The 23,540-nt window shown below is 48.3% G+C and overlaps 1 protein-coding gene across 5 annotated transcripts in view; it reads left to right on the top strand.

Annotated features, from left to right (window-relative positions):
• CBFA2T2 (CBFA2/RUNX1 partner transcriptional co-repressor 2) overlaps positions 1 to 23,540 on the top strand; it is a 66,373-nt gene that overhangs the window by 15,159 nt on the left and 27,674 nt on the right. The window contains exon 1 of one of the 5 annotated variants that reach the window (XM_027812008.2): positions 9,182 to 9,473. The exons of the other annotated variants lie outside the window; for them this stretch is intronic. The gene's annotated coding sequence lies outside the window, so the exon portion shown is untranslated. Of the gene's footprint in view, positions 1 to 9,181; positions 9,474 to 23,540 lie in introns of those variants that run through there. 5 annotated transcript variants of the gene reach the window in all.

The following is a 23,540-nucleotide window of genomic DNA, read 5'->3' as shown; positions in this document are numbered from 1 at the left end:
TGAATGAGTTTGTTTTAGAAGTATGTTCTGATTGAAACAGTCTTCTGTTGGAAAATGTCCATTTTCAAGACAGAAATTTTCCCTGGGTCCAATATGTGCTCAGGAGATCCGAAACCACCCTAGGCACTCTGTAATTGTATTTACTAAACTGTACAACATGGCCTAAATAAATATTTACTGATTTGAATATAGTTCTTTGGCATCCTGGTAGAGTGCTAGCTGCTTGACCTTTGGCTGATGTCTCCTTGTTTTGTGTAATTTTTGAAAGAGGGTTGCTTTTTTTGTTTGGTTTTGGATTTTTTTCAATAACCATATGGAAGACGATGGTTTTAAGACCGGGTTTCACAGGATGGGGCTGTTTCTGCCCAGGTTTCCTGCTTGCTGAAGGCAATAAATGGTGTCCTCAGCTTGAGATTTAGCATTTGAAGTTTTACTCTTGAAAACATGGCTTTTATGCAGGGGGAAGTTGCTGTGAAATTGGGGTGAGAATTTGCAGCATACCAGCTGCTGTACTAACGCGGTCTGCAGAGATGTGCAGGGTGCTGGAGTCTCGTTGTGCAGAGCAGCTTTCTGCACTTCCCTTTCAGGAAGGCTTCGAGGTGGAACTGCTGCCAGAGGTCTGTTCTGCAGCTGGCATGGCCCTGCTTCGGGGTTAGAGCAAGCTGCTGCTACCTGCACTTTCTGGTTGTGGGCAGTGGCTTCGCTGTCCTTCAAACCTCTCTGATGCTGGTGACTCTAGAGAGGAGGAGGCTTGACCTGGGGTTGAGCTCAGGGGGGAGGATGGATCCTGGCAGGTCCTGGTGGATCCAGAGGCACCACCAGACACCACTATGGTACCATGTCTGCGCTTGTGGGGAGGAGAGGGGCCACCCTGGTGTGACTGTAGGCCGAGCTTGGCTGCTGACCCTTGGAGGAACAGTGTAATGGGAATGACAAGAGACTTGGACCAGACGAGAAAAATTCATGTTAGTGCCTGAATATAGTTTTTTGTCCTCTTGAAATTCTTCTGTTGCTTTGAAGTGTGAATCCCAGATGCTACAAAAGTATTTTTCCAGAAATGGCTATGCTGTCTTGCTGTGTATTTTCCACCAAATTGCTGAATTACTGTTTTCCTTCTGGCCTTCAATTTTTTCATAGCTTTATCTTTTTGTCTGGATGTTTTACATGGCTAAAACTCATTCCTGTCTAGCATACCAATCTGAGAACTCCCATGTGAGGCAGCGTCCCCACCGAGCTATCGCATAGGACAGGAATGCTGGCTTTTTTTCCTGGAAACTTGTAAACATGAACTTCCTGTTGACACAAGCTGTAAATCTGCAAATAGGCTCTGCTTCCAAAAGAAGATGAAGGTAATAAAATTTCAGGTCCTCATTCACTGCGCCTGGTCCTCCTTGAGCTGCATCCAAGCACCCCTGAGGCAGTGGAAACACAGACACACAGGAGGAACCATGCTGCTTCCTCTGCACCTCTGGAAATGAGTCTTCCCCTTTATTTTTTCCCCTCTTTTTTTAGGCACCCAAATACAGATGCAATCCTAATAGAAGACAGTTGGAGAATCTCAAAACCCAAATGTCTCTAAAATCATGCTTCATTGCTTGTTTGCTCCTTTTGTTCTCCCTGCCTCTCCCACCACAGAGCTGATCTTCACTTTCAGGGACTTAACACTATCCTACATTCAAACCAGGCATTTTTTGATAATGAGCTGCCGAAATTCTGGCAGCTATTGGAAGACTTTGCATGTTACCACCCGTGTCACTCAATCTAGCTGTTATTTCTGCCTCACAGAGGAGACCTGGTGGGATGCATAACCCACACTAGTTGTTGGTTTTCCCATTCTACACTTAATGCTTCACTCTTCTGCATGTCACGCAGCAGCAGCTCGCAAGGCTCGTCACGTGTGGGGCTGGGGGCTCCCAGCAGCAGCCGGCTGCTCTCTCTGCCTTGTAACGCCAGTGCAACATGAACTGTGGGTGGGAAGCAGTGTGCTTTACTTCCTTCTCCTAGCACCGAGGGAGAGTGCCCACAGCTCACCAGGAGAAGCGGCAGCAGCGTGTGGGGAATGGCTGTGTGGTTCCCCATGCGGTGTGTTTTTTGGAGGCTGATGTATGCTTTGTTTCTGGGTAGGTTGCAGATACCCGGGCAGGTGGCTGAGCTTGGCAGATGCCGTGGGCTTATCATGGTTGAGCATGACCGTGCTGATCTTCAGGATCAGCTGTTGGGGATGCTGGGGCTTCTCTGTGTTGTCGGGGAAGGGATGGAAGTAGGTGAGGGGCTGGGAGATGGTGGAAGCAGAAATTAGGTGAGAAAAGAGATTAAAAGCCTGGTAGTGGAAAGGGAAAAAGGGTTTTGAAAGAAGAAGTGGTTACAGGACATGGAAATGAGGAGCAACAGGCAGAATAAAAGGAAGATCTGATGGAGGCTGAACTCTCTCAATAAGCATCCCATTAATTAATACTTTCTCATGCAGCAGCACCAGGGTGTGGATGAAATCCAGCCCTTCTCAGCCTGACCTCTGCGCTCTCCTCGCTCACTGCCATGCTGGTTTCTCCTTGGCTTCCTGCCCTAAGCGAAACCGCAACCTTTCCGACTTCTCCGGGCAGAATGAAAGGCACATGGCAGTGGTGTAAGAGGAGCCTCTCGCAGTCGTCTGCGCTTGGGTGGGCGTGCTGGTTCTTTCGTAAACTAATAGCTCCCAGCAGTGCTACTAAATCAGACTTGGTGGAGCCGGGAGCAGAGAGTTGGAATGCCGGGCCAGGCGCAAAGGGCTGCGCTGGGTTGTTTCTGATTTTTTTTTTTTTTTTTTTTTTTCTTTCCCCAAACCCACCATTTGTTAGGTCCAAAGGCCCAACTGACAGCAGGAGAGGGAGCTAGCAAGGATGGGCTTTGCAAAAAATAATGTTTAAAAAAGTAAAAATACACACCACACACCCCCCATAAAACCTGCTTAAAACATAACTTTTTGTTGTTGTTTGGTGAGGCTGGAAGGGAGGGAACCCTCTTCAGTGCTAAACCTGCAAAGCCGACAAACTGGGATGCTACTGAAAAGCCTTCCGTAAAATCCTGAACTGGTGGCTTTATGGGACAGAATGAACAAAACAACAGAGGGTTGGGGTTTTTTAAAGTGTCTTAAAAGGAGGCTGTGGTTTGGGTGAGAAATTTGGATATTTTTAATCAAGGTTACCAGGTTATTGACAACTAATTAATGAGAAAATAAACCTCTTCTGGTGGCTGTCCGATGCCAGGACATGGCTAGGCAGTGAGATGGGGAGGTACCACCTCCTCCAAAGGGCCAGGCAAGGACCAGAAGCCTCACAGTACTTGTAGATGCAGCAGTCCCAGGGACCGGAGAGGGAAGGTCAGGATGAAGTGAGGGGAAAGGCTTCCGTTAAAAGACCCAAGATAAAGAAGGAAAAGCCATTATCAGGGGAAAAGTCACAGCCTGCAGGAGGGAAGTCACCGGTGGAGGGAGGTGCAGGAAGCCCACTGGGGTATAATGACCCTGCTGTAGGGAAGAGGCTTGGGATTTATCACTGCATTTTATGGCTTGTTTTTTATTGTAAATGCTGTTCTTTCTGGGATGAGACCGAAAACACAAGTTCTGCTGACAAGTCCTGCTTTGATAAGCTTTAATATGTGTTTTCTTAATTGTTAGAAGATCTTCCACAGGGGAGGTAGTGGGGAGTACTGGGAGCCCAGAGTAGCATGCCTGATCTGGGACACAGCTGTCAAAGCACATCATCTTACCTGCAAAAAAGGAGGATTTCTGCTTCCAGAGCTTGTCTGCACCATAAATACATGCCAAAGGGGGATGGCCCTGTAAGGACTCGGGCAAAAATGTCAGATCTAGGCAGGTAACTGGGTTTTTCAAAGTATCAGGGAAGCCAGCTGCAGTACAGAGCTCTGTCAGCACAGCTTCCAAAGCCAGAAAGGCTCCTGATCCCCAGCCTGGGGTGTGGGCAATTAAAGACAAGCATCACCAACATCACAACTGGAGGGAGGTGGATGTATGCATTTCAACAGATCTCCATAATCGAACAGCACTGCTATTGATCTGGAAAATATTGTCAGGCTGCAGAGCTGTTGGACCAGACTTAATCCTCTGCGGGCTGGATTTTACTCTCTCCAAATAGGATTACTCATTTTTTCCATATTTCTGTGTTTGGTTTGTTATAAATTGAGACCACGATAGATCATAATCCAATTAACATTTTTATTAATTACAGCAAGTAGAATACGAGCAAAGACAGCGCTGGACGGCAGGGGAGTCTGCGCTTCGCCAACTGCCGTACTGAGCAGTTCAAACAGTCCCTTTTTTATACTTTTTTTTACTTTCGTGTTCATGTAGTGGAGGTGTTGACCCTTCACTCATATGTCCTTATATAACAGGTCTGTCCTGTTTCTGTCGGTTCCTGGACACCTGGTGGTGATCTTATCTTTCACAAGCGGCATCCTGGACACCTGGCGGTTATCTTATCTTTTGTTGCCTAATCTTTACATTGGGCTTAACATAAATCTTAATAAACAATACCCTAGTCCATAGTTTCTTACAGAAGTAAAGTTTCAGTAACTTCTTTAGGTTGTGCTGCAGTCCTTGTTGCACCTTTGCTCCCGCTTTTTTTTTTTTTTTTTTTTGCAGTATCTGGGCGTTGTTGTTGTTCTGGGTGTAAATTCTACCAGCGCAAGTTAAGGGCCAGCTTTTAATACTTTTTTTTTTTTTTCCTGTCGCTGGGCAGTATTGAAATGGCACAAAAGCCAAACACTACTCACATTCACTCCTGAAGGAGGCAATATGATTAGATTTACTTGACAAATTAAGCTTGTTAACATAATCTGCCATGTGCTAATTTAAATAATGGATGTATTGAAAAGCGGATGTTTGTTAAATGTGATAAATTTGTTAGGAATGGAGAGGTCTAATCTCTGTTTGGGGGGGGGGGGGGTGTACATGCCTCTGTCTGCTGAGCCTGAACTCAAGTCAGCAAGCCTCCCCTGCAACCCCACCAGCATCGCTTCAAAGGGAGCAGTCCCTTCTTGGCTCCGCTGACTTGTAAGTAAGGCATAAAGAAGGCAATAAAATGTTTGACTTTCCTGCCAGACCTGAGCCTGGAGGAGGAGGAGGATCCCAATTGGTTTCCATCAGATTCCAGTTAGCATGAATTTACGGTTTCCATTTAGCCTGATAAATGATTTTGGCTGCCTCGGTGCATTTGGATTTGTTTTTCTGTGTGATGGAAAGTGGTAAACTTAAAAAGGCAAAGGCTTTCCAGGGTTGCCTTGAATATGAGTGAAGCTTCTTTGCGAGGTAAGAACACAGCAGGCAAAAAAATAAAGCCACAACATGTCATGAAATGTGGGTGGAATAGAAGTAGTTTGGGTCTCTTGTGCTTGCTGTGGCAATGGGCTGTGATAGGCATAAAAATTCCACTGGAAACTGGAAACATTCTTCAGATTTCCTTGCTTTCCTCAGAAACCACACTTAGCAGCAGGTATCAATAGCTCCCAGTGTTCAAACTTTGTTTGCATCGTTCTTTCCATGGAACATTCCCAGGAGAAGAAAGCAGAAGCAGATTAACGCGGCGAGCCGGGGAAAGCAGTTTTCCCCATGCTGTCTGCAGTCCTCCTTCCTTCCACTGTAGCGGTGAAGTCTGGGTTACAAAATCTATTTTAATGCATATTTGGCGAGCAGGCTAGCCTCTTGGTTATGTAGAGGTGCTGCTGAAGGTCGGTAGATGACATACCTCAGTGTCTTCTATTAGTGCGGTGCCACTTCTTTTAGTGGCAAACTTCTATTAGTCTGTTTGCCAAGGCAGTGGCTGAGCAGGGCACAGTGTGCGGGATGCTTTCTCCTGGCTCGCTGTGCAGGAATGGGAGCTGCTGCGTTGGCACTGCTGGAGAGCCCAGCTGGCTGTGGCATGCTTGCCTGTGGCTCCACCGACCTGCCCCTGCCGGCTGTGAGCTTAGGGATGGGTCATGGCTTGGCTGAGCTGAGGCACGTGGGTCACGTTCACAGTACAATCAACGAGCCTCTCAAAGGAGGCTTTGCAGTGGCTCCTGCTCAGTGCACCCAATGTCCCCACCTTTAGGTTTTTATGGTTTGAGAGCCCAAAACCACATGTGCACCTTCCGTACCACGAGTCTGAGCCATGGGGGCTGGCATATTCCAGCCCCTCTAGCCAGAAGTGGGGGTGTCTTTCCTGAGGATGTTGGGGTTTTGGTGGATGATGGCCTGTGGACACCATGGCCAAGAGTGTGTATATCTTCATAAAGGTTTATAAAGTTGAATTGTTGTAACTATACTGGAGTGGCTGGAGTTCTTGATGTTTCAAACTACTTTAGGTTGTAAAAAAAAAAAAAAAAAAAGGGAAAATATTTATTTGCCATGGGTTGACAAATGGTAGTTACAACCCAGTTGTCGTAGTTAGTGATGGCTTTTGTTTATGTAGCATGGAACGTTTACAAGCTGTTGAGGTCCTTAATTTAAAAAAGAAGGAGAAGGAACATCTAGTGCTGGTAAAGTATTTTGAATAAAACCCCCAGACCCCAGGCTATCCTGTGTACCTTGTAAGAGGGCTTTCTCTGATGACTTTGACCCAGAGACCTGGCAGCTCCCAGGCTACGTCTCTCGAGCATCTTCTGTTCGTCATATGGCATCCCCCTCTTCTCTTGTGCTCAGACTGAGGTCAGCGTTTGAATTCACTGGCTGGTTTCAGGCTGGGTTGGTGATCTCGGGACAGGGCTGGACTAGGAACAGTGGTGTCTTATGCTTAGTGCCTTAAGCACAGGGCAGCATCCATCTGCTTGGTACCAACTCCACTGGGGGCAAAGCTGCAACATGAGCTTGCCTCTTATAAGACATCAGAGAATCCACATGAGAGCCACTGCTGTTGGCACGACCCTGGCTGAGGGAGGGCTCCTGTTGGGGACCTCACAGTGCGAGGCGCCGGGGAGCAAATCATGAGACGCAAGTCCATAGGAAAATAACTTTATTAATTCTGGTGCTCATGGAGCTGCTTGTTTTTGTCTCCCTTCATTGTCTGTATAATTTAGAGATGGTTTTTCCATCTCAGCTTATGAAATATTGAGAGCTTCAGTATTTTGCGCAACCTTCATCAGAAGTGTCAGAAGCCCCAGCAAGCTAAACTTTCTGATCTTAAATGCTTTATTGAGGAGCCGCACCAGCAGCCCTACCAGCAGGGACTGGGGCACAGAAAGAAGTGGGTACCAGGAGGTGCGGGCAGATCTGCCGGCACAGTCTGCCTGTTCCCAGCCCACGCCACTGCCTGAGCATTGCTTCGCAGGGCGCTCCAGGTATCTGTGTGCCGATACTTGACTGAGAGTCACTTTTTTTTAAAACTGAAGCATGTGAAACTGCTGCACTTAGTTGAAGTTTGGAGGTGGGAGGGCGGCTGTAAACTGTGCCCCCTCTGCCTGCAGCCAGGCTGCCCTTCTCTGAGCAATGTGCTCACCCAGCCAAGGCTGCAGCAGCTTCGTTTGCTCCTGCCAGAGCTGGAAGCCCCCTGCCCAGATCCTCCCCACTGTTACCATCCGGCCCCCTGCCCATACCAGCGGACCTGGCCGCTGCAGGAGGAGATGGTAGCCTGTGTTTTGATGAATGTGTGCCGTGCCTGCTCACAGAATTCTTTTTAATACTTCCTTTAAAGCACTTTTAAAAAAAAACCTTCTCCCTTTACAGCCTTTTTTCCCTCCCAAAGGGAAGTAGAAGTACCTTAAACAAATCAGGAGGAAGAGGCAGAGAAGCAGGGGGCGAAGAGTTAGGTGGGATGCCAGGGGGGCAGTACTCCTAGAAGGTTTATGGGCATAGCTTGGCAGTTAGCGGTAGCCTACCAAAGCATTGGAAATTTCATAAACCGAAGCATTTCGCTGTCTGTGAGCGAGTAAATATCCCGTCACGCTTACACCAACTGTGAAGAATTCAGCTTGTGTGATTTCTAGGCTTTTGAAAAAAGAGCATCCCTCGGCTTGGACAATGGCAGGCTTTTAGCTTGCTGTCCTGGCAAGGTACATACATCACTGGCTCTCGAAGAAGTAGCTGGAGGAAGCGGTGGCATTGCCTGCAAAGATTTGGGAAGGATTATATCAAGACCTGAACCTGCTCAGCTCAGAGAAATATGGACTGGAGCCGTGAATCCCTCCTGAGATCTTAAAATGTGCCAGTGCACAGTCTGCAAGCAAAATGCAAACTTTGGTCCTTCTCCTCGGGTGGTTTTGTGGGAGGAGGATGGTTTGGACAGTAACTGGAGGGGTGGCTGCCCCTTGTCCAGGGCAGTGCTGCAGGCAGGCAGGGACGCCCATCAGCGTAGCAAGGAATGCTGTTGTGTAAATCCATGTGCCCCCAGCGCCCAGCTTGCGCTGAATGGTGCTGGGCTGATGGGATTAGTCAGGGGCCTCCAGTTAATATCTGTTGTTCACGCCGCATGTTAGGGAGCAGCTGTTCAAAATTCAGGTTTGTAGGTGGCAGAGCTGCCATGTCTGTGCGTTAATGGGAGGGGAAAAATGGTCAAAGTAGTTGTGTCCGGTGTGTTGCTGTTAAGAGCCTCCCTTGCTGCTGTGAGATCCCTGGTGGAGTTTACTCCCCATATAAAACATGTCAGATTTACATTTTCCTTTAACACTTCCTCTTCGATCCGAGTAATATGTTACACATTTAATTGCTCTTCCTTTGAATTTTCCAGTCCTCGTTTGGTACCCTTGCAACATCAGTATCTTGTTATCTTGTTGTTGCTTCTAATTGCTAACACATGCCAGCTTTCCAGCGCTGTAAACTCTGTCGCTGGGGCTTGGAGGGGAGTTCACAGGGAAGATTTACGTGCATGGGGAAACCTTCAGAAAATTAATTCACTAGTTTACCCAACAGCTATTGAGATTGCAAAATCGAGGGCTAAGAGGAAGGCTGGTTTACATGCCGTGCTGCGTAAGGCAGAGTGGATTTTGGGAGGGTCGCTCAGGTGGAAACAACCCGCAGTGCCTGTGTCAGCAAAGCCCTCCTTTCCTCTCACCGCGCTGCCGCTGTCTCGCTGTTATTGCCGGCCATAAACAAATTACGTGTATTTAACAAGTTAATGTCAGCCCGGCTGCCAGGCGCTGGTAGGTGTGTGCTTGGTGACATCAGCTGGCGAGCAGCCTGGCAGCAGCACGGCGCAGGCAGGGAGCCGAGGGTGTGTGCCTCTAAGCTGGGTATTCTGGCAAGGTGGAGAGCTGGTCTGTTTGGCAGGACCTTCCCATCTGGGATCCATCTGTGTTTCCCTGGAATCGGACAGGCGGCTCCAGGCAGTGAGAAATCGCAGATGTGTGGGACCTGACGCATGTCCAGCTAATGAAAGGAGAAGGCAGGCTGGGCTCCGGCTGCGCTCGAAGATCACGAGCGGAGGAGGAGGAAGAGCGCTTTTCTTTATATTTCAAAGAAACTAGGTGTATTCAACAGCAGCTGGATCCTTGCAACATTGCTGTTTAGGGTAAGCAATAGATGGGTCTATTTTTAAACGGGGCTGGGTAGGGCACAGCATGTCTGGGGGCAGTGGGGGATGCTCGGGGGGATGCTTAGCTGCCGTGCCACCAAGTCTGTTTGAAGAGCACTGTGGGTTTTGCTGGCGCTCTGGGGAGAGCCTCAACCTTGAGCACAGGTAGAGGGAGAGGGTGGGAGCAGCCGTCCGCAGCGCTTCGCCACCCAGCCTGCCTCCAGTCGACTGCAGTGGCTCTGCTGGGGGAAAACTTCAATAGAGGAGCCGGCTGCATGCGTGGATTCTGCAGCTGAAAAAATACTGAACTCTCTCAGAGGAAAGCTGCGTTAGAGCTATGTTGCTATGGAATGGTTTATTATTTTTTTTCGTATTTTTATTTCCCCCCTCCCCATGAGCAGAAGGCTGGGATTCAATGTTTTCTGGGCAAATGGAAAAGCAGGAAGGTTTTTGTGTATTTTAGCAGAAGGTGTTTTTCTGTGGTGCCTAGCCTTACTCTCATTTCTGCATGCTGATGTTGAAGCTGGGGGAGTGAATCTGCAGAGGTGGATTTCTTCCATCGGCTCCCAAATTTCCTCAATTTTCTCTGTGTTTTCAGTGCTTCTCTGCATTGTGGCAGAGGCTGCTCCCTTTTTGTCTTTGCGCTCCTCGAGCAACAACCAATGCTACCAGCATCTAAATATCTCAAATCAATTTTGTGGTACCAGAACAGAGCTTCCCTGCCCTGTATATTTTCACTGTCAGGCTGCAGACTGCTGTATTCTCTCTTATTCCATTGTAATCTCCCAATCCTTTATATGTATCTTAAACCTGCGCTTTCTCCCTCCTCCCTGTTTTTTGGGAATGTTCAGCAGTTGAAATTGCTCCTCCAGCCCTCTGGAGTAGCTTGTAAAGATCCTTCTGTTGCATGTTCGCTGAGCCACTGCCCCAGGTGTGCACTCCGCAAAATATTACCGGCTTTTTCTCCCCCCTGCTGCAGAACTTGGCCCCTGCGTGACGGTACTCACAGTCCATTTTCTGTGCCAGAGTAATCCTGCTCAGTTACAGGAGATGCACCAAAATCAGCACTCAAAGTTTGGGGAGCTAAAATGTGGCTGAGGATGACTTGCTATCAAGCTGGGAAAAGAGAGGAGTATTTGCAAGGCTGCCTGGTGCAGGGTGATTCCCTTTGGGGCACTTTGCTGTTGCTTTGTCCGGGTTAGTTTTAAGCATGCCAAATGACAGGGTTTCCCCAGGGAGAGCGTGGTGCAGCCTGGCTGGGCTCCCTGGCAGGGTGCTGTGCTGCTGCATGGGCTGCAGCTCCACGCTCGTCCAGTTCTGCCGCTGCATATGGCACCTTAAGGCTTTCCTTCTCTTGCAGCATGCGAGCATTTGGGTATAGGCTTTTTTAAAAAGATATATGTTGTAAGTCTGCCTCTACAGACACACCAAACAGCTCCTATGCATCCCTGGCTGTCCCTGGAGAGGCGGCAGAAGGAGCACATGCTGCCTAATGCTCTGCGACTTCAGCCTCTCAAAGTGCATCAGCACAAAGGGGGAATTAAAACCAAAAGATCTCCAGCAAAGCCATACGGAGTGTGACGATATCTAAAAGCAAAGAGCTGTGTTCCTCTGCTGCAGCTCTCCCAAAGACTTCCCGAATTTGTGAACGCAGTGCAGTGTGTTGGAGCATCTGCTCCTGTGGTCCCTTTGCAAGGCAGGCTCTGATGAAGCAAACGGAAGTTTTGTCAGCGTCAAGGTGGCATGATTTGGCCTTTAAACAACCAGTTTGCTAGTGTCTTGCTCAAACCCTGCAGGAAACTTTATTTTTCTTTCTCAGGTTCCTCTATTTTTGGAAAAGATTCAGGGTGCTTGATGAGCTGAGTGCTTAGGTGAGAGAGGTGGTTGTATTTTGGGGAAGACAGTGGCTTGAAACTCGGTGGCCTATCATAATAATTTTGTATTAAACAGGGTAGCACATCCAAGTGAAGGCTTCCCCCGTCCCCACCCCAAATTGTCTGCTGGATGGCATGATTTTTACTGTCAATATGGAAAAGATGTTTAGTCTCATTTTTGGGACTATCTAGAATTCACCTAAATGACTGTGGGTCACCCCAGCCAAGTACCCCTACCCCAGCACATCCACCAGTTAGAGAAACCTGCAAATAGCGCAAAACTAGGAGACCCCAGTGTAAGAAACAAGGTAAAAGGGGTAAAGCAATGGTAGTTTGAGCAAATACTGCCAACAGGAAGGTGCAGTAAGCCAAGTGAAGGATATGAAGGGTCTGAAGAAGGAGCAGAATTACTCAAGGCAAGGAGAATAAAACCCTAATCTGAGAAGTCTATTATACAGGGTATGCCCTGAGGAAAAAAGCAGAAACTCCATTTAATAGTGAAAAGGCCAAAAACAGCGCTGCCAAGTCGGGTTCTGCTCTGCCTGGGGACTGGAGCCACGGCCCCTGCTTGCTTCCAAGATGCTGCTATTTTTGCAAGTTGCATCTGCTGGTTTTTGCAGAGGCTTGTTTAAACCTGCTGAAGCCAAAAGCAGAGGGAGCTTTTCTCACGTGAACCGTGGGTCAGGCTCTTGGGTGGTTTTTTTTCTTCTGTTTCTCTTCGTCTTACAGGACTGGTGTCCCTGGGAGAGTGGGCTTTCACTTCTTAGTGCTGCCTTGTCTGTCAGATGGCGTGTGAGTCCCAAATTATTTTGTTGCTCTTTCCAGGGCTTTGTCGCACATTGCTCGTGGTGGATTTTGGCTTGTAGGGGTTATCGCTGGGGGTCAGTAGGCAAAGAGGGAAAGAGCATGTTTTGACTTCAGAGGCTGAGTTTTCAAGGCAACCAGATTTTCAGTCCCCAAATTGACCCATAAATGCAGTAACTATCGGCAGTATTTTTGCAGGAGGCAGGGCTCTCCCACAGCTATGCACTGGGATCAGTGAGCCAGGTGGCCTCTTGTTTTTTCCAGCTCTGCTTTTTTTAAGGTTTGGACAAAGAACAAGATTTGTTTGACATGTATGTTTATAGTATAGCTGGATAGCTGAATAAAGTCATTTGAGGACTTGGGCATATGTAGCAGATATAAGGCAATGCTGGCTAGTTCTTAAATCTGGACAGGAGATGGTCATAATCTCTTGCCTGATGGGGTTTTTCCCATAACAAAAGCTGGCTTATCTATACTTGTTCTGGGCTAGATTGTAAACTCGCCTTTATCCTAGCATCTAGTGACTATTTCCGTGTCTGATTGCATGTTAGAAGCTAGGTATGAAATGCGTTTCGACAGACACTCCAGAGCAGTCCCTGGGGGCAGCATCACTGCAGGTCTCTGGGAGCCTGTTCAACTTTTATTTTTATGGTGGAGACTGTCTTAATACATGCAGCGTTCAGGGAACGGCTGGAAAAACCTTTGTTTAGAGCAAAAGCAGAAGCCAGGAAGAACTGGTGAGTGATGATCCTGCAGCTGAAGTGCAACACGGAGAGGCTTGGGTTCAGTTCCTGGGTCTGTAAGCAATTTTCTGAGGCAAGACCTTGACCTTAGTGCAGCTTTGTGTGTCAGCAGCTTATGTCCGAAAGGACAATAGCGATTTCAGAGGTTTCAAAGCATTTTAAAGTGTAACTATCATGCCTTTTATTGGGCTGGGCAGTGGCATTTTTATAAGCCAAGCTTAAGGTTTTAGAAGAATATGTATTGAATTTCCTTGGCGTGATCCTGGCTGCAGGACTCCTGTCTTTCGTGTCCACAGCAGGACTTGTGCTGTTGAAGGCAGGCAGTTGCAGGTGGCCAGAAGACCATGTGGAAGAACCGGGATTTTTGCAGATCTGCAGCTGAGTTATTCTCTGGTCCTATAGAAACTACAGAGCCAAGAGTCAGTTTTCCTTCCAGCAACAGGATGCCACAACCTGATGGTGGGATGCTGCATAGCCATCCCTTTCAAAGGCATCTCTTACACCAAAAAAACCCAAGAAAGCCCCAAAAGTATTGACAACCATCACTGAGCTCACCCCAAACCAGGCAAAGAGGAGCACGCTGCAGCCCCGAAACAGCTCAAACCTGTTGCTCCGCGGCAAGCTGTGAATGTTTAAAGACCCGGTATTACTTAGGATGCTGGCGGGGCGTCCGGGGGAGCGGGTTATTGTGCGGGGAACAGATGTGCGGTGCGCTGTTGCCGCGTGCCGGCTCGGTGCCGCTGCTCCCAGCACCAGGTGCAGCCATTGTTCCGGCTGGTCCCTATTCATCCGCCCTCGGCTGCCGCTCCGCGCCCGCTCCCTCATTGTTTCTCCAGGAAATTAGCATTAAAAACCCATCCGAAACCCCCACGTCCCTCAACTGCAGGTGACTGTTATTGGCCCCAGCTGCCACCCTTGTGCTTGATTACTTCCATATGGGGCTGTGGCAAGAAGTAAGATCCACTTATTGATTTTTTTTTTTTTAATATATTTTTTCCCCTTTTTTATTCCCCCACCCCACACAGACACTTCAGCACTAGCAAGAAACAAAACCCTGAAATCTATTAAGCCCCTGATAGGCTCCAGTTGCTATTGTAACTGGGATGAACGTTTTACAAGCAAAGCTAATTACACCCTCTCCCTGCTTTCTTCCTTTCTTCAGCCCCCACCCCATAAATGTAAAATAACCAGAGGGCAGTTGGTAGTGAATTAAATCTTTGCAGTGTCCTGAGAGGAGGTTTTCTTGCTAGCAGGAAGAAGTCTGCTGGACTTTAGATGTCTGGTTATTTGGAGGGGTTTTTTACTAGAAAATGGGAAACTCTGGTCTCTGGCATATTGCTGCAGCACACCTATTAAAGGGACACACAGATCCCAACCCGGGTTTGGATAGAAAAGGAAAAAATAATTGAACAAGTGGGTTGTTAATTTGTGAGTGTAGTCAACGGTTGAGAGGAGCCAAAAAGAAACTACACACCAATTGAGGTCATAAAATTCTAGGAACAATGTGCGTTTCTCCTGGTACGATTCATCTGCAGGGCAGCAGGTTGCATGAAACCCCAAAGCCCCCAAAATCTTTTCTGGGTTTACTGCTGGCAGAGTGGCATGGAGCAGCCTTGGTTTGCCTGGAGGCGAGATGTGCTGCAGTTGATAACAAGGCAGAGGGAGGGGGGACGCCTCTTGCTGCCCTACCTAGGGCTTGAAAGTGAACCTGCTCTGCGGAGGCACAGAGCATCTCCAGCGACAAGTACAGGTGGGTCCTGTCCCATGACGAAGGGACCAGCCCACACAGCCCTGACCTACTTTGTGCCGGCAGGACTGGAGTGGCAGCTCGTGTCCATGCTGGAGGCATCAGGCGTAGCTTTCCTCTGTGCTTTATCCAAACAGCGTGGGTGACAAAGCCCTGCTCATCGGTCTGTGGAGAAACGGTGGATTTCCCCTGCGACACGCTGGGCCTCCCAAAGGGAGTTTGGGTGTGCTGCAGCTGGTGAGGCTTGCGCTGGTGGCTCCTGATGGAGCAGCTTGCTGGGGGTGATGGTCCTCAAAGCACCGTGACCGAGGTGCTGCGTGCAACCGCCTGGGGCTGAGCAGGCTGCTTGAAGTGGAGAGTCCATCGAAGCCCTGCAAGCCTCAGCCGTTACGGCTTGTGAGCCTGTTCCCTAGATCATTGGTAGGGTTTGTGTCTTTCCATTCTTGGTGGTGCCTCAGCAGCCACTTCCATGGGATCTCTCTTGTTCCCTGGCAGTGATGTGCTGGGCAGCCCGGGCAGCTGCAGACCTGGCAGGGTGCTCTGGTGTAACACTGGCGCTGCCATCGCCTGGTGCGGTACAGATAGCTGTATCAAACTTCTAGCTGGAAAGGATCCTAGATGCGCCCCTCTCTCCTCAGAGCAATACATGGAGGACGTGTTCGAAATGGAGAACAACTTTTTATTCAGATAACACATCCCCTTTAGGCAACTTGCTAGTCTGGAAGTAGATGCTGCAGCGAGCGTTCGCTCTGATACAGAAGTCTTGGTTGAGGGCTTGGGTGGGTGACCTCAGGATTACAAATGCAGACTTACAGACAGGGACTGGACTTGTCCCGAGACTTTGCGTCTCAGCATTGGTTCTTTGGCATTTGTCAGGTCGACCTCCACCTTAAGGCCCATCCTGCCCCGATGGGTGGTAGCTGCCAACACACTTTGCGAGAAAGATTTAAGATAAAAATTCTGGCTGGTATCTGAGAAGATGGGCTTAGCTGAAAGACTCTGATCATTTACTGCACGTACCTCCTTCCTGATACAGACCTGTCCTGGGAAGCAGCTAGGCAGGTGCAACAGTGTAGGTGGTGCACATCTGGTAGTGGACTTCTAAAACACACAAAAAAACCCCAAACCAAACAAACAAAAATCAGCCCCTTAGGGATGCTGTGTGGCGTGGGGAGAGCCACCAGCCAGGCCGGGTTGGAGGGATGGGTGAAGCTAGCAAGACAACCTAACAGAGTACCCTGAGCGATTTTCCTCATACTTTTTTTAAACCCTTCAAAGTCAAATCTCAAACTTAGGGGGTTTCTTCTCCCTAATTAAATTAACAGGCCATATGGTGTTTACTGTGAGCGCCTGCAATATGGAAGGAGCTACCTCCTGGATCACTTTCTTTTTTCAGAAGAAGCTGCTTTACCTGATGTCACTGTTCTGAAATGTTCTTTTCAGCAGCGGGCAGGAGGGTTATTTCAGCCACCTCGCTGCTGTTGGTGTCACCTTCTGATCCTGGGGATGAGCTGTATCATAACCTTTTCTGTTTCCGCAGCCGCCTTTGTCTTCTCCCAGCTTTTGTAATGCCATTTTGCTGCTTAGTGGGAGCGTGTACAGGTCCCGGGGGGTTTCATGCTTTTTCAATGCAGGTAATGCTTTTTGGTGGTGGAGCTGAGGAGCATTGGAAACAACTCAGGGTGGTGGGGTTTTTGGGGTGAGGGTATTATTTTTATCAACTACTAATAATTTTTTTTGTGGAGGGTCACATTACCATCTCAGGAATGTGTGAAGCTGAAAGTTTTGTAGAGTTTTGTTCTTTATTAACGGGCTGGTTTTAAAAAAGAAGTTACTTTGCATGTGCTACTTTTATCTTTACTTGAAATCTGGAGGAGGAAATAAAGACCTTGAGAAAGAAATCCATTGGTTTGTTATCAGACCCTTGCATTTAGATGAACAGGAAAGTAGGGTAAGAATCTTTTAAACCTGGAGGAGAAACAAAGGAATGAAAAGTCTTGGATTTTGCTGTTTTCAGCTATTTTAACTCATTTAGCAGGGTTTTTTGGTAAGCGTAATTCTTGTGTGTGAGCGGACTTTGCTGTGAGCTCACCCTGCAGCTCCCCAGTGGTGTACGTTAACCTTTCTCTGCAATCCTAACATGTTGATGCATCTTTTCTGTAAGGACTTGCTGTTAAAAGAGGAGCTGGATGACCCTTCATCTTCAGCCAGGCTCAGCTTGTTCTGGGGTATCTGAGCTTCCAGAAACAGATATATTTGTGTCCGCTGAAAACACCCTGCCACATTAGCATATTCCCTGTAACGTATGCTCAAAGGGTGTTTCTTTGCAGAGAAGCCTCTCTAAAGATAGCATCGTGAAGTTCTGTGTTGTCAACCAGGGACACTTGATCTAAAAAACAACATTTGATACACAGACAAGGTTTGCAAGTGCCATCTGGATTCTGGAAGATGAGCTAGGTTGTCTCTGTTTTGCATACACTCACCGGGGGGGGGGGGGGGGGGGGGGGGCGGAAAGATATGTGCAGGCAGATTAATTCTTCAGGATCACCTGAGCGGAACAGTTTAGTCCACACGAATGTCCTTGGTGACATGGGACACCAGTGTAATCCCATACCACTAGGCTGCATGTGCCGGTTCACCTTCTTAAGGTGATGGAAATAAAGGTGCTGTCATTTAGTGGTATATTTATTGAAAACCAGGTGGAATCAATTTAAATTCTCAGGGGCCAGTAATATTTTAATCTACTATCAAGCGCATACTGCAAGGCAGAACCTGCAAATGATGCAAAGTCCTGCAGAAATGGGCATGTTTTTAGGGAGGTGGGTATATGCAGGATATGCAGATGTCATTGTCTGGCTTCAGTTCTGCGTGGTGGAGATGCTGTCCTCAAAACCACGCCAAGTGCTAAGAACAGAAACCTGGAGACCATGAACATCTAACACAGCCCTGGACTGAGTAGAAAACTTACTGTCTGTATCTTCCCAGGGATATGTAGGTTATAAAATGTATTTTACTTCAGGGTCTGTTTCTTTACTTTCTAGTTATCCTCTCATATGCAAATCTAATTTGCCTAATGGGCTGGTGAATGTAATTGAAAGGCAGGCTGCACTTACATGATAGTGAAAAGTCTCACCTGTGCCCAGGCACAGATGGGTCTCTGCCTCACTGCTGCATCATTAGGGGGAATTTATAGGCACCGTGTCACAGGCTTTGCTGTGACCAGGAGAGGAAGACTGCAGTTTCGAACAAACTTTGGGTTTGGTGGGGGTTTTGGGGGGGATTTTGCAGTGTAGTCTCTCTATTTCCTGGTCTTGCAGTTTTGGTGGTTGTGCTTCTTGGTTAGCATAGTCTTTGTCTTTCCCTTGTGCTCCAGTTGGCAGTGAGCAAGCTAACGCAGGTTACCAGTAGCTGGTTTAGGACAACCTTAAGAATGACAAGTTGGAAAGTCTTTTCTGTGCTGTGTTGCAGTGTGATGCTTTGAAAGCAAGTGCATCAGCAGCTGAGCCAGCACCTTCCCTCTGTGGTCCCTGTGCATCACTGAATCTCCAGAGGTTATCCATGGAAAATCTCCACCTCTGCTGCCCGTGAGAGAGAGGGGAAGGAGGCACCACAGAGTTACTGCTGTGCATCCATCTCTGCTGGGATTGTTCCCAAAGGGAGCAAGAAGTAGTGAGCTTTAACAGCAATCCTGTCTACCCCCATCTCTCCATGCCTGGGCTCAGCAGGAGATGCTGGCTGCCGGTGCTAGCACCGTGCCGGTGGCCTCGCTCCTAAAGGTGTGTAGGTGCCCATCTACGTCATTAGGCTCCAAAACGCCTCTAAACCCCATCCTTGAATGCGTTGCTCCTATGCTTCCAGCTCCGTGGGATGGTGGAAAGCTTTCCACAGGCTAATTGGGTTTGGGGTGAAGGCAAAGAGCAATTTGTATAGTGACGTGGGGAGTGTTTTTAAGAGGCAGAATTGTCATCTTGGCAGGGCTCCTATGTGTGTCATCGATCGGGATTGAGTATTAGCTGGGCAGCAGTTAATGTACTTAGCGCCCAAGTGAACGAAGCATGCTCTCTAAAGAGAGCCAGCGTGACTTATGGCATGACTAGCGAGTCTTGGCTACCTTATGTACATCGACAGAGTAGCAAGGTGGGTGTTGGCGCGTGCAGCACTGCCAGCCTCAGTGCGAGGGCTGCAGTAGTAAAGCCGCTGTGGGCAGAGGGACGCTTGTGATCCTCGGTTTGGACTTTGGCACTTTAGGAAGTTGTAAATAATGGGGATGAAAGAGACTTCCTAAGTCTTTTCCAAGTTCCTCCTTGATTTCTTGAACTGTGTGGCCAAATTTTGGCATAGTTTGGTGGAACTTAAGCCCTGGAGCTGGCTGGCAGTGGGTGAGCGCCTGCTCTTCAGCCTCCAGCCAGAGAAGGGAGACTCCCTGTCGACTCTGCTTTATGTTTGGAAAAGAAAGCAAACGGTATGGGTTCAGGAACCCAAAGGGGATTGTTTGTGTGCGTCCTTCCTTGATTGCTTCATTTTGCATTTGTGGTAGAACTTGGATAGTGGTTTGTTCGGGGTTGGACTGTTTTGTTTTGTTTTTTTTTCAAAAATGAGCATTATTTTCATCAAAACTAGCCCTTCTGACCACGAGCTTCTGGACTGCTTCCTTCTCCAGATGGTCAGGACTTGTACCTGTTCTGTGCTTAACACTTTTGGGTTTTTTCTAGTTTAATTTAGGCTTTTGGTAATAGCTTTGGGTGTCCTTGGTATTATTTGTGCCTCTCTGTGGTCAAATTTATTGTTATGGATTAAATGTGGTGTTCTACCTTGAGATCTTCTCACTTCTTTAAGAAATGCCCTTGTTTTTTTTAACTGTCATTCTTTACTGGTTATTGATAGCGGTGCTTGGGCTGCTGGTGCTTTGAGTCTGCCTTATGTGCATAGACTTTTTAACTTCAATTCCTGTATTACTCAGTTTGAGTATTTTCCACTTGCTGGATACCCTCACCCCTTAAGACGCCAGATCTGCTGTACTGGTTCTCGTTAGCTTCAGACCCCCGCATGCTCAGGCGTTTGTGATGCTGTAAGAAATCCGTATTTGCTCAGTCTTGGCTATTTTTTGAGGTCAGTGTGGGTTTTTAGGTTGATCTGTAGTGGTGGGAACGAAATCATCAAGCAGCAGGGCTTGGAAGATGGAGGACTGAGAGGGATGTATTCTGAAATTGTTGTTTTAAAGCTTCTGACTTTAAGCCTCCTCCTGTACATCTGCAGTACCCAGGTTTGAAGTTCTTAAATCATCAATTACTGGGTGATATTATGGGGAGTTTGTGGTGGTTTTGAATCCATCTTCTTATTTTTTAATGAGACTATTTCCTCCTCTAATGATTTTCAGGTTGTTCCCCTCTTACCTTATGGTGCCTGAACTTCCAGGGTGCCCAGGGACGCCTCTGCCCTATGCGGTCTGTTTCTGTGAGGTGTGCCTGTGCTTGCCTCGCTGGTCAGGCTGAGCAGGGCTGAGAGCTTGTCCACGTCACAGACAGTGCCTGTGTTTGTTCTGCCTGGTGAGGCAGGATCGCTGCAAAGGTGCCTTCTCATCTCAGGGATGCTCAGGTGAAAATACAAGCTTATCTAGACAAGGGCTGTCTCTCCCAAAGGAGGCTTGTGTTTTCCTGTTGCTGCTGTGATTGATGCATTTCTGGGTTCTCTGATGACACAAAACTCAAGCAAACCCTGCTGTCAGCAGCTTTCTGCCAGTCCGTGCCATGCCATCACTCATCACTGATGGGTGCTCTTCCCACTGCCCTGGGAAGTTGTCTGTTGCGGGAGGTGCTCGTGGTGTTTCTTGATGCTCCTCCTGCTTCCTGTGGGCTCTGAAGGGCAGCAGAAGACCTGCGGTTTTGATCTCCAGAGCATCGTGGTTATAAGCTCCTTGGGAGATCCCCCCAAGGTGTGCTGGAGAGCAGGTGGGTGCTGAACTGACAGTATGCAGCCAGGAGCCTCGGGTCTGGGGCACAGGGATTTTTTTTTTGGACCTGTTGGTCCAAAAGATACTCTTAATGATCTGTGGGACCTTCTGTACAAACAAAACAACTCGTACACATCCCCATTGGAACTGGTGCTGCATGTGACTGATCAAGCTCCCAGCAGCTAAGAGGGAGCAGAGGCACAGCGGTGGGCAGGACTGGAAGCCCCAGGGGCTGTGGCATTGGCATCTGAGCTCTGTGGCACAGAGGTTTGCACCATTGCTTAGCTGCGTGGAGTCAGGGGTTAAAAATGCACCAGGAGGTGAAATGGCCTCTGCTTGATGTGGTGCTTTTCTCAAAGGAAACTCCCTAAATGATTGCTCCTGAGCAGGCAGGGACTGATCCTGCAGTGAGCAGAGGGGGACTGCTGGTGGGAAGCCTTTAAGCAAAGGGGCTCGCTGCACTGACCCAGAAGCAGCATCCTTCTCAACATCTGCTAGGTTCCTTACAGAACTGGCTAAAAAATGACCTCCTCATCCACAACTTTATTTTTCCTGTTGAAACTGAGAACTAGGATATAAAACACCAGGTGGTGAAAAAGAAGGGTCGCTAGCCTGGTATCTCAGAATAGACCATCACTTTTCCTCCCCAGCTTCCAGGAATGAACCAGACTCACAGTATGGAAGCCACAGGACCCAGCAAAAATCTCCAGGAAAAGGGGCTTGGGTTGGAAATGTGGCTCCCCTGGGGAAGCCATGGGAATGCCAGACCCACAGCGCTCGCCTGGGCTTTTTGCAGCAGCCCAGCAGGGAGAAGTGGGCTGCATCCCCGGTGGGCACTGCTGTGGTTGGAGCTGTGGCCTTGCTGTGTGCAGCACCGGCGGCTCCTTGGCTCAGCCAGCTGCCAGCAGAAGGGGCCGCGCAATTGCGGTGCTGCTGCAATGCTTTTTGCAGATTCCACTTTTCTGAACCCTTTTGTTAAGAAGAAAGTAGGGCAGCTGAGGAGGCGTGGGGTCCCAGACTCTCAAATGGAGTTTGTTGAGTGGTGGTGAGATGTAGATCTCTACTGTCACGGTCTTGCTGATGGATTTTAAGTGAGCAGCACTGCTGATGTTGTGTCTGCTCGGACACCTCTGATCGCAGCGTCTGTGCGGGAGGCTCTTGTGCAGGATGCACTGCAGAAGAGCTGCAGAGCAGCCAGAACCCTCTGGGAACACCTCACCTAGCTGAGGCAACCCTGTAGCCTCCCCAGGCTCCTCTAGTCCCCTACCCCGCGGCCAGAGAAGCCCAGCGAGGGCAGCAGCAGCCCCGTAGAGACTCTTCCATGGAGAGCCGCAGTGGTGGCCTGGGTCCCCCCAGCTGCAACGGGGCCATCCCTAGAAGCCTGCTCGAGCATCTGTGCTGCTCCGAAGCCCGTTGCAATCAGTGAATGCATTTCTGTGGACCGTTACAAATTGTGGAGAGCCCCTCAGAGCTAACTAGCAATAAGAAGATGCTACTACCACTTTTTTTATACTGCTGGGTAGGAGAGAAAGGTAACAAAATGGTGCCTACTGCGTATGTGCTTCATCTGGAGAGCAGGAGACGGGTGGAGCAGCTTGGTAAATGGCCAGCTATCCAAGTTTTAAAAGGATTTATGAGTGCTAGATAAAATCATATCCTAAAGTCTGTCTCAAACACTCTCTTAAGGTGGAAAACGCTTTCAGAAGTTAGAGCTTGTTTCACTGTGTTTTCCCCCTTTTGGGTCGCCTGAAATTTTACAGGTACAAAAGTTGCAGCTTTATTTACTCTACAGCATTTAGCTGAAGCAGGAAGAAAAAAAGATTTCCACTCCAAAAATTACAGTGCTCAGTTGTTCTTCTATAGAGTCTATGGGATTTTTGGTAACAAATTATTTTCTTTATACCTCAGCAGAGTTTAGCCCAACTTTGGTTTAAAACCAGTGCTTGCAAAAGTTTTAAAGGCAGTTGGATCTGTTCTGAAGCTTTCTTGTTTTCAACATGTGGGTCCTGTTTCAGAATTAACTGTATTTTATATTATATAACCCTATACACTGGGCTGATGCTTTTCCAGAGAGGGCTTACACCAGCCAAAACTGGTGGGCATTGAACAGACATCAGGAACTAGGCTGCTAATTAGAAATAAGAAGAGGGTTTGGGTTGCTGTAGTGGGTACCTCTGCAATCGGAAAGTGCTGCTGAGGAGCGCTGAAGAGTGGGAGGAAAGCTGTGGTACCCGATGCTGGTGTGGAGCAGTGGCAGAGCTGGTGGCTTTGGCGTTGAAGTGCAGAGGATGGCTGGCACGGCTCGCACGTTGGCTGGGGCAGAAGTGAGTGTCAGTGCCCGACACTTTGGCGTGGGCTGTGTGTAGGGTGTGCGCAGGGGTGGCTGCGAGGCTGCAGCCTGGGCGAAGTGCTCGCACACCTTCCCAAATGTGATCCCTGAACAGTGGCAGAGTTTAAAGAACACTAATTAGAGTGGACTTTCGGTGCTAGCATTGCTGGGGGAGGCTGGGTCAGCGCATCCTTCAGCTGCGAGTTTCCCACCTGCTAGGTCACCTTTTACTCTCTGGAGTAAACTTGGTGTATACTCCCTGGACCCCAGAGGGACAAGTTGCCCTCTCCATTGCTGTGCTTGCTGCTCTGGGTGCAATTTCAGACCTTTTGGGGGTAACCCCTTAAAACCAACTTTTAAAATGACTTTTCATATCTAAAAAGTAGCTGAGGTGGTAAAAGTGACATCTATCATTCGTATAAGCATGGTTAACTCAATTCTTGCTCTTGCTGTACATACATTCCCTGTAAGTGAAACACAAGCTCTTTTTTTTCCCCCAACATATCATTTCTCTGTATGTAGAAGCCCCACAAAATAATCATAAAGAAAAAAAAAAATCTTTGGTACCGAGCTGTTGCTCCAAGTCTCTTTTTAAATGGTATCCCTTTTGTACGTGT

Source organism: Falco cherrug, chromosome 10 (genome assembly GCF_023634085.1).
Source record: "Falco cherrug isolate bFalChe1 chromosome 10, bFalChe1.pri, whole genome shotgun sequence".
Taxonomy (NCBI): domain Eukaryota; kingdom Metazoa; phylum Chordata; class Aves; order Falconiformes; family Falconidae; genus Falco; species Falco cherrug.
Note: the sequence above shows the minus strand (reverse complement) of the source record. Positions and strands in the feature narration are given on the sequence as shown.